General features: G+C 42.4%; 1 long non-coding RNA gene across 1 annotated transcript in view; it reads left to right on the forward strand.

Annotated features, from left to right (window-relative positions):
- LOC309718175 overlaps window positions 1-14,653 on the forward strand; it is a 47,602-nt gene extending 32,949 nt beyond the window's left edge. The window contains exon 2 of the long non-coding RNA XR_014279901.1: window positions 14,071-14,653. This is a non-coding gene — a long non-coding RNA (uncharacterized lncRNA). The remainder of the gene's footprint in view (window positions 1-14,070) is intronic.
- Window positions 14,654-15,696: the final 1,043 nt, after the last annotated feature.

Consider the following 15,696-nt stretch of genomic DNA (forward strand, 5'->3'; position numbering starts at 1 on the left):
TGGGTGTCCGTCTCCAGAATCCACACTGGGAACTGGTTCCACAGAAGAGGCCTGAAAAGTGAAGGCTCTGCCTCCCATTTTAAATACTCTAGGAACAACAAGTAAAACAGCAGACTGATTGCTCTATCGGGGTGATAAGGTGCAATGAGGTCTTTAAAATAAGATGGGGTCTGATTATTCAAAACCTTGTATGTGACGAGAAGGAGTCAATTAAGAGAAGCCAGTACTGGAGAAATCTGCTCTCTCTTTAAGCAAGAATACTCAAAGGAACTAGAGGTTGAAGACTTTTCAGGGAGCTTTTAGGACTTCCTGATCATAATGAATGACAGTAGTCCAGCTTAGAAGCAATGAATGCATGAACAAGTCTTTTAGCATTTGATTTGATTTAAGAAATAGGAGTGAAAGTATTGTTTAAATTAACTAATTTTGAGAGAATGTCAAGTAGTAATCAAATGGTAAATGGCCTGTGTTTATATAGCGCTTTACATATCCAGTCATCCACACACAGGTGATGAAGCTACATCGTAGCCACAGCCACCCTGGGGCGCACTGACAGAGGCGAGGCTGCCGGACACTGGCGCCACCAGGCCCTCTGACCACCACCAGTAGGCAACGGGTGAAGTGTCTTTCCCAAGGACACAACGACCGAGACTGTCCAAGCCGGGGCTTGAACCGGCAACCTCCCGATTACAAGGCGAACTCCCAACTCTTGAGCCACGATCGCCCCCAAAGTGAAGGGAGGCTGTTTGAAGAATCTAAGATATAAAACATTATTTCACGTTTTTTTGTTTCCTACATCATTTTGTATGTGTTCATTCATAGGTTTGATGCCTTCAGTGAGACTCTACAATGTAAATAGCCAGGAAAATAAAGAGAAACCATTGAAGAGAAGGTGTTTCCAAACTCAACTAAATCAGTTAGTGCCATAGTTCCGGGTTTGTTGACCGGTGTTTTGAGTTTTGTGGGCTCGTGTTTTATTTTTTGAGTTAATGGAGTAATTTATGTCCTAGTTCTATATTGTTTAAATCTTTTACTACAGTATTGTTTCCCAGCCAGTCTTGAGTTTTGTTACCTATGTTTCTAGTTCTCGGTTCCTTGGTGTCCGGTTTGTCCTGGTATCATCTCTGTGTTTGGTCACTAGTATTTCTGTATGAGGTCAGTCTTGTCTCTGTGTATTTTCCTTTCCGTCCTGTGTTCTATTATTGTGTTCAGTCTCTTGTCCAGTGTGCATTATGTTCAGTTTTGCTTCTTTTGGTTCATTAGTCAGACTCTGCTCAGCTGTGTTCCCCAAGTGTTTCCACTTTCCCCATCCTGCATCCAAAACACATGTGATACAAAAGCAGCCTCCATAGCTCCTCACATGACAGTTAGTGATGTTTTCTTTAAAGAAATCAAAAATCATAGTGAAAGAGTTCATCACTACTCTGCAAAATTCAACAAATCCTCAAAGCAGCAGAATAATCCAAAGTAGTGTTTGCCACTTTAAGCATTAACTTAAAGCATTAACTGAATTTCAACAAAAAAAGTTGGAGACTGAGCAACTTTGTGTGTGTGTGCGTGCGTGTGCGCGCGCGCGTGTGTGTGTTTTCTCACTATCTGAAATCACCCTCCCCGTAGACGACTCTAGCTCTTACAGCTGAAATGAAAGGCAGTGAGTAAGCAGCTGGGAGCACCAGGTGTGGCTTTTAGCTACAAGTAGGCCAACCCCAAGGGACCATAAGATGCCTTAGTCACATGACGATGTTTGTGACTAACAAGCGACATCAAACGACCCCTCTCCTTTGCACCTCTTTGCTTGTATCAGAGTGTGTTTGTACATGCGCTGATGCAACACGCTGCAAACACTGATGCCAGCTTGCACTCGGACACCAGAGAAGGATTCCTCAGCCTTTTAAAGCACATCTCTGGGGATTTGGGGATAGGTGTTGTGTGAGGGAAGATGGGTGGTTATGGTGTGAGTGTCAGTGTGTGTATGTGTGTTTGTATTGGTGTGTGTATTTCTGTATGGATGGGAGCTCAGGGATGGATATGAGAGTGACTGAAAGAAAGTAGTTGAAGGATCAGATGTGATTATGGCTTGTGTTATCAGGCCTGTGTGCTTCCTTGCCAAAGCTTACATCATGGTCTTAGTGATGGTAAAAAGAGCTTTGTGTCTGTTTGTGTGTACTTGAAAGTGTCTCCATTTGTGTAGTAAATCTGTCTTTTTACCCGCTGATTAGCATGATAAAGAGAGCAACACTAGGTAATAGTAGCGCAGAGTCCAGAGTTCAGTAATCATCTTCTTGTTCTACTTTCAGCTGTTCCTTTTAGGAGTTGCCACACTGCCTTTTCCCTAGCACCCTCCTTAACTACCTCCATGAACCTCTCTGTGTTCTTCCTGTTTTCCTCGTGCCTGGCAGCTACATATTCAGCTTCCTTTGTCTAATGTAGCAAATATTGCTCCTCTGCTTACGCCCGAACCATCTGAACCTGGCTTCTCTAACTTCGTCTCCAAGCTGCTCAGCCTCACTTTAACCCAGTAAATGCGATGGCAGTCATGGGTCACACTGCAGTTACTCCTGATCCATTGGCACAATCAAAAAATTCCGATGCAGCTCTGTTCTTTTCAGTGATATTAGGTTCATTACCGTAATGCCAGGCAGGGCGCCACATCCAAATCTCTGCAAATAACACAGAAAACAACAAACAGCAAAAAGATACAGATGCTTAGAAAACGCTGACAAACCCCTCTCTGACGCCAGTGACAGGTTAGACTTTAGAGGGTTAATATACTGACACTGTCGTAACCAATGAGGCAAGCCAGACTCAAAATGTGGGACCTTATTTACAGTGTTTGTGAAAAGGAACTTTTACAAACTCTTGACAATGGAACAAAATCCAATAGTCTCTATTTACAAGGTCATTTGGAGAGGAAAGTCCATGAAGGAGTTCCAGGAACAGAATCTCCTTTGCTGCTTCTCCTTAGTCAGATCATCTGTTGCCTCAGGGTGTCTCCTTGTTTCCTTGCTCCTTTAGTTTGTTGCTTCCTTTTGGACTTTGCATTTTTTTTCTCCCTTGGACATACGTCTTATCTTACGGACTTCCTTGCAGCAGCCTAATAAAATGCCTTCTGCTGAATTCTGCCTGCTTTCTGTTTGTCACACTCCCCACAGTCTGCATCATCTGCAGTTTTGCACCCTAATATCTTTAAAACGCCAAATGGAATGAACTGGTATTCATGTGGTACTTTCAAGTCCTTTTGCCCACCCAAATGGACCATGCATTTGTGGGAGGCGCTTTCCAGATGCTTTACTCTGCACCACGCACAACACCCCCATCAGGTCCAGGCAACCTACTGAAATAGGGAAGGCATGACCAGGTGAAGAACTGTGTGGGTCAGCCTCCCCTGACACCAAACCTTGAATGCACAGCTCCCCTGAGGTTGAGCCACAAACCACAGTCCCTCACAAAGGGATTCTCCCTGCTATTTTAATGCAACTACCTGGACAACTGCTAGCAGGGGTGGGTTGGGCTGTAAGACATTTTCTGTAAGAAATGTTACATATTCTCTTACATCTAATAGGCATATCTAGTTTTGCTTTGAGAAAAATGCATTGTATGAACTACATGCAGCAGATCTATATTTAATTTTTACCTCATTTGTTATCTTTGTTGCTAATTTTAGTGTAACACATGGTATGGTTGCCTGAATTTCTTTATGCAGTTACATTATGGGGACAAATGTTACATAAATGCATCATTTTATTTTACTGCGCACACACAGGTTTAGGCTAAGGCAAGTGTAAAACAGAAGTTATGTGTATGATAAGAATATGTCTCCAGCAAATGAATTCATGTGTATGTGATGACCTCAGAAGTCATGGATATAGAGTGCTGCATGTGTGAGTCACAGCTGCAGGGGATCCAGGCTGTAGATCTGTTGCAGAGAAAATCTGCTGTTTAATTACCTTCAACTGAAGCTCTCGAGCATAATTACTTTGTGTTTTTGTGTTTTCCTGCATGATTGGGTTCACTGGCATTTCACCAGCAGTGTGGAGCTTTCAATTGTGACAGGTGAGATGGAGGCCACTTGTGGCACTAGTGCTACTACTCCTACTGCTTCTGCCTGGGCAGATGGGGATGGCTAGATGGGTGGATGCAGACAATGAAGCAAGCCCTGTTGCTCAGTGGGGAACAGAGGAAAATGAATTGTGAATTCAGATGGGGGATCTGGGAGGATTTGTGACTCTGTTAGCCACACGGCCACCACTGAAACGAACCCTGGGAGTGTGGGAGAAAGGCTTTAGCTGCAATATGTTGATTCTGCTTACACCAATAATGTTATTTTTATCATTTGAAGTTCTGAGGTTCTCCAAATCTCCAAAGTTATCTGTAAATCTGAGAAAAGTTCCCTCCTGCCTCCACAGAATCAGCTCATCTCAAAATGTTGTCTTGGTGGGAACAAATGAGACCTTAATATATGTAGTAAGAAGACATTGCACTAGCTGTGATGAGTGGTATGATGCCAGATGTGCTCCGATGACGTGGTGGTTTTGTAGCCTGAGTATTTAACTGGGAGCTGTAAACATACATCCATATTACTCACTGAGGGAAGTATTGCTGCTGTTGTTGATTGTTTAGTTGATTCGTCACACTATTTGAATTTCCCCATCAGCCAAACGACCGTGGTTGTGGATAATTAAAGGATCCTGACCATCACAACTGCAAGACCTAAGCAACAGAAAACCTTTTCTAACACTGATTTTAGGTCCACTGTTTGCAATATTTTTGATTGACTGGCTGGAAAGGATGTGCAGCAGGTTAGAGTGATTAACCCTTTAAAGCCGGTCGGAGCGGGCACGCTCCGTTTTGTGTAACTATTTTTAAATCCAGGTAGCACTGCAACCACGTAAGCTAGTGCAATAATTTTTTTTGCATATGTTGTACTTACATCTTATGCCATCAGCTTGTCCTCGGTCACGGTTTCCTTCCACATATAGCTTTGCAAAAACTGCATAAAAAGCGCTTGCAGGAACAAAAACATAATATTCCAGAAACAGGCTTTGCCGATCCGATCAGCTGTTCATAACACTTCCCACATTGAAACTGACGTCAGCGCGAACGATCGCATGTCCACCATTTCCTGCCCGAAACCGGAAGTGACGTCATTTTTCGCAGAAAATGTAGTTTTTTTTTAGTTGTAGGCATTAAAAGCCTATACTGGTGTTTTTGTAAGTCATGTTTGACTTTTCTGAATAGTTTCTGGGATGCTTAGAACTCGAATTGCACAGCTGGAAATAGTTTATTTTGATGCACCTGCTGTTTTCTTTGCAAATGTGCATCATAGGATTGTTTTTTGTTTTTCCTGCAGTATATAAAAATTGCTGTATCTCAAAAATAAAACTATGAAGAGACTCAAAATAAATTTCCTGTTGTTGTAAACTATTTTTTGCAACTTCTTTGTATTTAAAGTTTTGAGGGATAAGCCTCTTAAATTTCTCCAAATAGAAATATATGTTTAAAAAAAACAAAAACGATTTTCAATTTTTTTGTAGTTTATTGCACTTTTTTTGCAATTAATGTTGTTACTATGGACTTAATGCAGACATATTATTAAAATATGGGCTATAACAGTTGTATTGATGTATTGCAACTTGAAATGCTCCCAAAAATGGCTCCACAGCATGTAAACATATAAAGCTGTGGCGGGCTTGGTTCTATGGTAGGTCTTAAAGGGTTAAGGATGCAAAAGCACTAAAATGTGAACTGAGTGTTAGAAAAAGATCAAAGGATTATTTTGATGAGCTGATGAATGGGAAAAATAAGAGAGGGGAGAACAGATACAGGATAGCTAGTTAATCAGGAAGTGCAGAAGATTAGTGAGAATGATGTAAGAGCAGCCATGAAGATGATGAAGAATGGAGCTGGTCCAGATGACATGCCTGTGAAAGCATGGCAATGTCTAGGCCAGTGAACTTTGACCATTTTGAAACCATTTTAAGATCAACAGGAATTGAAAATTTGTGTACTGTTGTATTTTCAAGAGCAAGGGTGGCGTGCAGAACCTTTCTAACTACGCAAGCATGAACCTGATGAGCCGTACCATGAAGCTACGCGATCTATTGCTCTTTTGATTTCCCTCAGTCCTCTTCAGCTGATATCACCAAGTTTGGCTTCTGCCTCTCTGCCTTTGTTTCCTTTCTCTTCTCTTCTGTCTGTGTGCTTGTGCATGGACTCGTCTTAGGTTCCCACCTCTGGTTTGACACACCTGAGGTAATCGCCTTTTTGTCGTTGATTATCTCATCACTGCCGATACTTACGATCATAGCTGGCAGTCATTCTTTATGGATCATCGAAGTACACAATTAGTGTAGCCCCAGCTCTTTCCCTCTGCAGACGTCCCCTGGATTCCCCTCCCTGGAGTTTAGTGAGCCTGCCTTGGGTTTAAGTGAATGTTGTGTTGTTGGATGTTTGGATGTCCTTCCTCCCGGGAATAGAATTTACATTTACAACAGGATTTGCCAGTCTGTCTCTCACCTTTGATTCTCCGTCCTCTCCTCCAGACCCTGCAGACCCTGCAGACCCGGCATGTCAGATTTAGCTGAAATGTTCCATAATGACGCACTGCTCTCTTCCTCCACATAGAGTATATGACTGTGTGCAACCTCTTCTTCCTGGTGCAATCTTACCCACTAGCCAGCTGTACAGTTTATCTAAACCAGAGCAGGAGAGTATGAAAAAATACATCATTTGGCCCTCTTCCTCTCCTCTTGGATTCCTCTTTGTAGAGAAAACAGACAAAACTCGAGACCATGCATTGACTTCCATGGGTTACACAAAAATAAATACCTGCTGCTTTTTTTGTCCTCAGGTTGTTAAAGGCGGCCACTATGTTCAGCCAAGTGTAATGCATATCATCTGGTGAGGATTAAGGAAGGGTACTGAGGGAGGGGTAGATGGCCTTCACCTTGATCAGTTCAAGTATCTGGTAATGCCATTTGCATTGACTAATGTTCCCGTTGTTTTCCAGGCTCTGATTAACAACATCCTCCAGCACTTCATGAATCGTTTGTTCATCAGGTTGACATCCTGATTTTCTCCTGGTCCCCCCAAGAACATGGACCTCATGTTAAGGCAAGTTCTGCAGTGTTTGTTTGAGTACAAACGCTTCGTCTAATGTGAGTTCACATTGAAACAGTTTCCTCCCTTGGCTATATTATAGACCCGGCAAATGTCCAGTAATCGACTGGCCAGTACCTCCTAAGCACAAACACAACTCCAGTGTTTCATTTTAATTCATAAGGTTATCTGAGACTTCTGTAAGATTGCACTACCATTAAGCCAACTAACCCCTCCAAGGGTCTCCGTCCAGTGGAATTCCTCAGCGCTGTCTAACTTTGACCCCCTGAGACAAAGCTTTACTTCTGGACCCATTCTGTCTCAGCCTGACTTTACCGGTCAGTTCATCATGGTTGTCAGCGCTCTGGAGGTGGTGTTACGGCCCCCGGCCTCGGAGGAAGTGGGCCCACCTACCTGTGTGGAAATTCAAGCGAGCCAGGGCTCACAGAAGATTTGACCCTCCTGTCTTTGGGCTCATTTATGTTACCTCCCCTGTCATCTAGCAGAGCTGGGTCATAACAGTGGCTAAACATCTATTCGTCATACAGACTGACCACAGTTGGAAGATACTTACCATGTGTAGAGAGGGTGGATGAAGCTAGGTATGTGGGGTCAACCATCCAAAACAGACAGTGCACAAGAGAGGTGAAGAAGAGAGCTGGGGCAGGAAGGAGTGGATGGAGATGAATGTCGCGGGTAATTTGTGACAGGATGGCAGCAAGAGTCAAAGAGAAGGTTTACAAGATAGTAGTGAGACTCCTATGATGTATGGTTTAGAGATAGTGGTGCTAACATAAAGAAAATATGCCGAGCTGGAAGTGACAGAGCTGAAGATATCAAGCTTTTCAGTGGGAATGATGAGGATGCACTGCATTACAAATCAGATCGAGCAGTCTGGAGACAAAAGTCAGAGATAAGGCTGAGGTTTGAACATTTGCAGAGAAGAGAGAGTGGACGTGTTGGAGATCAATCTGTATTTGCTGCGGGGTGATGAGCACATAACTCAGGTCAAACTGACATTGACATACATCCTGTTGTTAAAACAGGATAAGTGACGGACATGAAATGACACTTTAAGAAGGAAAAATAAGAAAGGACCTCTGGAGTCCGTCGCTAGCTCCTTCCATCGCAGGAAAACCAGAGCCATCACAGGTGCCCCCTTCAACCCCGCCCACTAATTGTTGGACCTGCTGCCCTCAGGTCGGCGCCTCGGATCAGTCAGGTCCCACACCTCCAGACTCACTAACAGCTTCTGTCCCCTGAGACATTCGGACTGTTAACAAACACTATGCCCCCCCCAGCCACCTCACAAATCTGAGCCATGCTGTGAGTAACCCGCATCACTCAGGGCTCTATTCAGACCAAGTCTTTTGTCTTTGCCTTACTTCCAAGCACTTTGCTCAAATAATTGCAGTTTAGTCGTAGTTCTTCCAGTTAAGAGCATGTGTTCAGTTTCTCTTGAAGCAAAAAATAAATACATATAATAAAAAAGGGTTTTCCACAATTCATCCAATGAGAAACTCTCTCCATGTAATGATAGACTAAGAAATTAAACTCCCCCCTCCCACCAACTGAACAGTGAAGACAAGTCTTGACTTCACTGTTAATATTTCATTAATTTGATTTTTAGTTTAATTTCATTTCACTGTAAGTTCTACAGCACAAACTCACAACAGTCGCCTGAATCTTAACCATAAAGTGTTTCAAGGAGCTTTATGAGTACAACTGTACAATGACATATCTGCATTTGTTCTCTGCAGTCTTTTGTGTCAGAATTATGAAGTATTTGTTTTGTAAAGTACAAAAACACGATGTCAGTAACACTTCTAATGACAGGAGACATATTTAATATGCAGCAGGGCTTGCTCTTTTCAAAGGCAGGCTGTAATGGTCTATGCCCTTTGAATTTAAGAGAGTCATATATGGCAATTGTAGCCTTCAGATGTTGAAAGCAAAGCGCCTTACTTTGCTTTCAAGATAAAGAAGAGAGCGCCATCCAGTTCTTGACTTCAGTACTTCTCTTCAGAGACAGACAGGTCCTGTAAATTGGCACCCTAAGGCTTTTATCCCTGAACCAGTGAAGCCACTGAAGAATCTGTTGTAGAGATGTCAATGGTGCTCCAGCCTGAGGCGACATGGCCACTCTGTGATCCAGCGAAGTCATCAAACCAGGATTCGCGGCAGGAAAGACACAAAGACTAGCATCCAAACCACTAAATCCTATATATATTCCTCTTGTCAGCCATACACCAGGAGCATTTGAAGCTCCATTTCCTTTGAAACGAAAAAACAGTCTGCTGTCCTCAGATGTGAGGGGCCTGAGGCTAGAGTTCATGTGCTACAAAAGAGAGACATTTTTATCATGATCTATTAGCATCCTGTCAATACACTTCCCCCTCATTGAGCCGTGGCTTTGTGACCTCTCAGATAGCTACCAGAAGGTGAAAGAGTTAGAGGGAGGAAGAACAGGAAACACAGGAAGCATCTAATTCATCGGGGGAGGGAGAAACAGAAAGGTGGAAGACAGGCAGGGTGGCTGGAAGCACCGTTTCACCAAGGTAGTAGTGCGTGGTGTTTTCAGTATCTCCAGTGGGTGTGTGAGTGAGGGAGAATAATATTCTCAGTTTGGGGGTAACAGGAAGAAGACTCCATGCAGGCCTTCACATGAAGGAGGATGGAGCAATGAGGAAAACTGAAACATTGAGAGGAAAGGAAAACTGAAACATTGTAACATATATGAAGGAAGTAAAGGACGCAGTGACAAACAAGTACAGAGCGAGACTGGACTCACGGGACGAGTCGGCACCGTTAAAATGATTCTGACGAAAATAAATGACAGGTTTTCACAGCTCCCTAACAAAGGCTGTGTTACTTGGTTTAAATCACTACAACAACATTTAGAAATTTGGGGGGAAATAAGTCTAAAAATAAAAATACAATGATGGTCTGGAACTATCGCATTATATCACTGCTTCTTATCCAACAGATTGCTGCATGTTTGAAAATAGATTCACCCAAACTTGTTAGACTTGGCTGGACGTAGAACAAGCGCTCTCTGGAATCTTCCACCAGTGTTAAGTACTATGACTGCTTTAAAAGCCTCAACATAAGCACCTCTCTGTCAGCCTGGTGGGAATTTTTAAAAATAACTAGCACTTCACTTAACCCCGGGATGCCTCACGTAGATAGGGCGGGTCACCTACTAACTGGAAGGGTGGTGGTTCAATCCCAGTCTGCTCCAGTCTACATGCCAAATACCCGCGATACTAACCCCATGTTGCTCTCCGGTGCATCCGTTGCATTGTTGTGTACAGCGGTTTGATTGAGCAGGAATGCGCTCTATAAGAACCAGAACTATTCACCATATACAATAACACCCAGAAAAAGAAAATGGAAAAGAGATGACAACATAGAACATGGTAGACTTCATTTCACTGAAAGAAGTTACATGAAAATATGAAATCAGCAGCAGTAAATCTCTTCAGTATCATCATATAGTGCAGAATTTATACAGCTGCATTATTATGAATCCTTCCGTTATATAAACCTGAAACATCTCAGATGACCTGCATCATGTGTACAGCACAGAGCATTGTTCACTGTCCAATCACAATCCGTGTGTATATTAAGAAAGGGACTGTGTCATGTGGGTACACCCTACAATAATACAGAGAAAAGCCAACAATTAAATGTCCCCCTCTGAGGAGGTACTTAGTGACAAAGAAAGAAACCTCCAGTTGCTGCTGTAGGGCTGTGAGGGGAGGAAGACTGGTTCTCTTCCACAAGGCGTCATTGCCAGAGGTTCATAATAACTCTTGTTTAAATACAGAGTGGTGTATAAATACGCAATGAGTGGAACAGGTTTTGCAGGCATATTGCAGCATTATTAAGGCGGGTCACCTGATCCAGCCCTATATATATGCTTTAACAAGAAGGAAAGTTTAAATCTTAAAAGTAGAGATAGTGTCTGTCCCCTGGATCCAAACTGGAAGCTGATATGTTATTGTTTTTGTTCCTGATTGCCAAGACCTGGAAAAATGACATATTCCTTCACTGTAGGGATTCAAGGTTTGCCCTTTAATTTGTAACCTCTCTGTATATTTACATTTTTATATTTCTTTTACAACTTGGATATGATGCTGTACTTTATTGTCTCTAACTATCTGCAGACGTTCATCTACACTGGAAGAGAGCTCCTTATACTGCGCTCTTTGATCCAGTTCAAAGGTTTAAGGATGGAGGCAGATTTCTAATTTCAGCTACTCGATTGTATGAATGAAACTGACTTGCTTTGCAATGTCTCAAACCCCACAACCAGTCCAGTCCATCTCACTCCTTGAGTTTGAATTAATGATTAACACAGTGAATCTTTTATGAGGAGTAATAGTTAGCCTTGCTGGGTATTTAGAACAACATGGAGCAAGATGTCTTGGTGGTGAGACAAACACACTCTCACTGCACAGGCTGAAGAAGGAAAACTAACAGTGATGAGTTTTGGTGTCTGCTCCTGTGTCTGAGAGTCATCACATTTATTAAGGATGATGTGAAGGAGGCAAACAAACACATATCAGAGGATTACGTTCACATCATCTATTGATGAGTAATGCATGTGAAGCAAACCGTGGTTTGACAGGGAGCACAGGGAATAATAGTGTATGATTTGTTTTTGTTTCACTGCGAGGAACTATGGTCGAGGCGTTGTGTGTCACCCTAACAGGCAGAGAAAAGCACTGAAACACTTTTCAGGCATTTTATTTAGTGATGTGAGAATGATGGAGAAGCATCCTGAGACTTACAGTTACTGAGACGGAGAATATACGATGCTGTGAAAACATATTCGCTTCCTTCCTGATTTCTTATATTTAGCACATTTTTCACACTTGCGTGTTTTAGCTCAATAAACTTGGACAGTATAATATTTTATGTGATGAAACAATGAAGAAAACTGCTCCCACAAAAATGAACGTGGAAAAAAAGGGCTTTCAGGGGTTACGCTCACGTCGTTTTTTTTATCACAGAAATTAACCACGACTTTACATGTTTGGTTAGCCAAACCCTGCCGTGGGTTGTAACCCACTCTGCAACTCATTTCTTTGAAGACAAAGAATATTGTCTTGGTTCTGTTCCACTGAACCACTGTGCTCCACTGTAAATGCTATTAAAAACACATAAGCTAGTCACACTGTTGTTCTGTACTATGTGGCCCTTCATCATACCCTATCCAATCAAACTGCACACATCTAGCACATAATCATAATAAAGACTACTTTGATTTGCATTCTGCCTTTCAACAAGGACACAGACTATAAATAAACAAAAGCACTAGATGTTGAAGAGGTGAATTTGAGAAGTTTCTTAAAAGAGTCCAGTGACAAAACAAACTGAGAGGTCCCGGGGTCAGTCTGGAGTGACGCAGTTACAGTGTTGGGAAGGTTACTTTTAAAATGTATTCCATTACAGAATACAGATTACATGCCCCAAAATGTATTCTGTAACGTATTCCGTTACGTTACTCAGTGACAGTAACGTATTCTGAATACTTTGGATTACTTAATATATTATCGTGCTTTTTACAACAACGTGAATGTACTATTGCTGTGTGATTTATTACTATTACTGAAGGTCCGCGACTCCAAACCGTAGTAAAGGGACCTCTGACTAATACGGCGGGGTCCCTGTCGGCTCGTAGCCCAAAAATAGCTTTACTTTGTTGTGTGGGTCAACTTTTCTTGCGAGAGACAGAGAGAGGCGTTGAAAGACTGCTCCAACAGAACTTATTGTTTTCGGAGGAAAACAGGAACACGGTGTACAGTCGAGTCTTAATGCAGCACGGACTACACTGCCCATGATGCTACATTCTTTAGAGCTATGCTTGTAGCATTCTGCCTGTTAGCTTAGCACAACAACAACAACAACAACGAAAAGGCGCTCTCTCACCCAGGAAACACACAGTCGCAGAGAGAGAGAGCGCGTCGCCCTGTAACCATGACAACCGTAACGCTGCCGCCTGGAACAACAGCACGTAGCTGTCAAACAAACCCAAACAGTCCTGACCCGCGACAATATGAAACAGGAAAGTACCGCAGTGTAATCCATTTATTTCAACAAAGTAACTGTATTCTGAATACCAGCTTTTTAAACGGTAACTGTAACGGAATACAGTTACTCATATTTTGTATTTTAAATACGTAACGGCGGTACATGTATTCCGTTACTCCCCAACACTGCGCAGTTAAATCAGACAGTAAAGAATCATTTGCTATCTGCAGTATCAGCTGTTTGGCAGCCAGTCAGCTGATCTGTGAGGAAGGTGAGTACGCACATCAACAAACTGACCAGAGTACCGAGGAAACAAGTGCAGAGGCAACACCCCACGTCAGTGAAAGCAAAGGTTTGTCATCAAGTGACAAGCGGTGACGTTCACACCGGTGTCGTCTCAATCCAGAATCCAGGATTATTCCAGCGCTGGGAATGTTCGGCTGTAGCTCAGCAGGTAGAGCAGTTCACTTGCCAGTTGTGAGGTTGGTGGTTCGATCCCTGTCTGCTCCAATCTGCATGCCCAATATCACTGAGCACATTACTAACCCCGCGCTGCTCTCCGGTGCATCCAAAACTTCCTCCCACATCCCTCCCACATTTCCGGTTCACGCGCGTTAAAATATGATATTTTGGGGCGCGATGGATTTTTCTTGGACACGCGTAGAGGTGCGAATGTGCACGCGTCAAGTTAGGGGCGTTTGGGGCTTTTTTCACGCGCCCATCGCGTTCGGTGTGAACACACCGTTAGGTAAACTGAACTCCTCCTCCTGCTGTTTAGATGTCCTGCCAACAAGTTTTTTCAAAAAGGTCTCAAAGACTTTAGAGTCAGACCTGTTACAGATCGTCAACTTTTCTTTATTATCAGGTGTGTTTCCAGAATCACTAAAAACTGCTGTAATCAAACCTATACTGAAAAAGGACAATCTTGACAAGACACAAATGAACAACTACAGGCCGATCTCAAATCTCCCGTTTTTAAGTAAGATCATTGAAAAAGCAGTTTCTCAACAGCTCAGTTACTTCTTAAAACAGAATAATTGCTACGATGCCTTCCAGTCAGGTTTTAGACAGAACCACAGCACTGAAACCGCTCTGACCAAAGTGTTTAATGACATATGTCTGAATACAGACAGTGGAAAAATGTCAGTCCTAGTTTTACTGGATCTCAGTGCAGCATTTGATACAGTTGACCACAACATATTACTCAAACGACTGGAGAACTGGACAGGTCTTTCAGGAACTGTACTAAACTGGTTCAAAACATACGTAGAAAACAGGAAATACTTTGTATCAATAGGTAACTTCACATCTGAGCAGACAAGTATCACATGTGGAGTTCCCCAAGGTTCCATCTTGGGACCCCTTCTGTTTAACATCTACATGCTCCCACTGGCACAGATTATAAACAACAACAAAATAAACTATCACAGCTATGCAGATGACACACAAATATATATCACAATGTCACCAGGAGACCGAGGCCCTGTACAGGCTCTTGGTAAATGCATTGAGGAAATTAATGACTGGTTGTGCCACAATTTTCTCCAGCTAAACAAAAACAAAACTGAGGTAATAGTCTTTGGCGCCAAAGAAAAACGATTACAGGTCACCAGAGAACTTCAATCTATACATCTAAAAACCACAAACCAGGCGAGAAATTTGGGTGTAGTGATGGATGCAGACCTAAACTTAGAAAAACACATTAAGACAATAACAAAGTCAGCTTACTATCACCTCAAGAATATATCAAGGATAAAAGATCTGATGTCTCAACAGGACCTGGAAAAACTAGTCCATGCATTCATCTTTAGTAGGCTTGATTACTGTAACAGCATCTTTACAGGTCTACCTAAAAAATCAGTCAGACAACTACAGCTCATTCAGAACTCTGCTGCTCGAGTCCTCACTAAGACCAAAAAAGTGGACCACATCAGTCCAGCTCTGAGGTCTTTACACTGGCTGCCTGTCCATCAGAGGATAGACTTTAAAGTTCTGATGCTGGCCTATAAAGCTCTGAATGGTTTAGGACCAAAATACATCAGTGACCTCCTGACCCAGTATGAACCTTCCAGATCCCTCAGGTCATCTGGATCCGGTCTTTTATCAGTTCCCAGAGTCAGAACCAGACACGGAGAAGCTGCATTCAGCTTTTATGCTCCTTATATCTGGAACAAACTCCCAGAAAGCCTCAGATCAGCTGAAACACTCAGTTTATTTAAATCCAGGTTGAAGACTCACCTGTTCTCAGCTGCATTTGAATAAAGCACCAAATCCACACTTTAAGCTTAAATTTCAAAACTTACATTTAACTACTGATTTTATCTACTGTTCTGATTTTATCTGTTTTGATTTTACATACTGTTTTGTTTGTTTGTTTGTTAATTTGTTTGCTTGTTTGCTTGTTTTAATCAATTTTAAATCATGCTTTTTATTTGTTTTTGTTTCTAATGTCTCTGTAAAGCACTTTGAATCACCTTGTTGTTGAATTGTGCTATACAAATAAACTTGCCTTGCCTTGCCAAACTTGCCTTCCCTCGTGGTCCACTTGTGATGCTCACA

Source organism: Aulonocara stuartgranti (assembly GCF_965226115.1).
Source record: "Aulonocara stuartgranti genome assembly, chromosome: 2".
Taxonomy (NCBI): Eukaryota; Metazoa; Chordata; class Actinopteri; order Cichliformes; family Cichlidae; genus Aulonocara; species Aulonocara stuartgranti.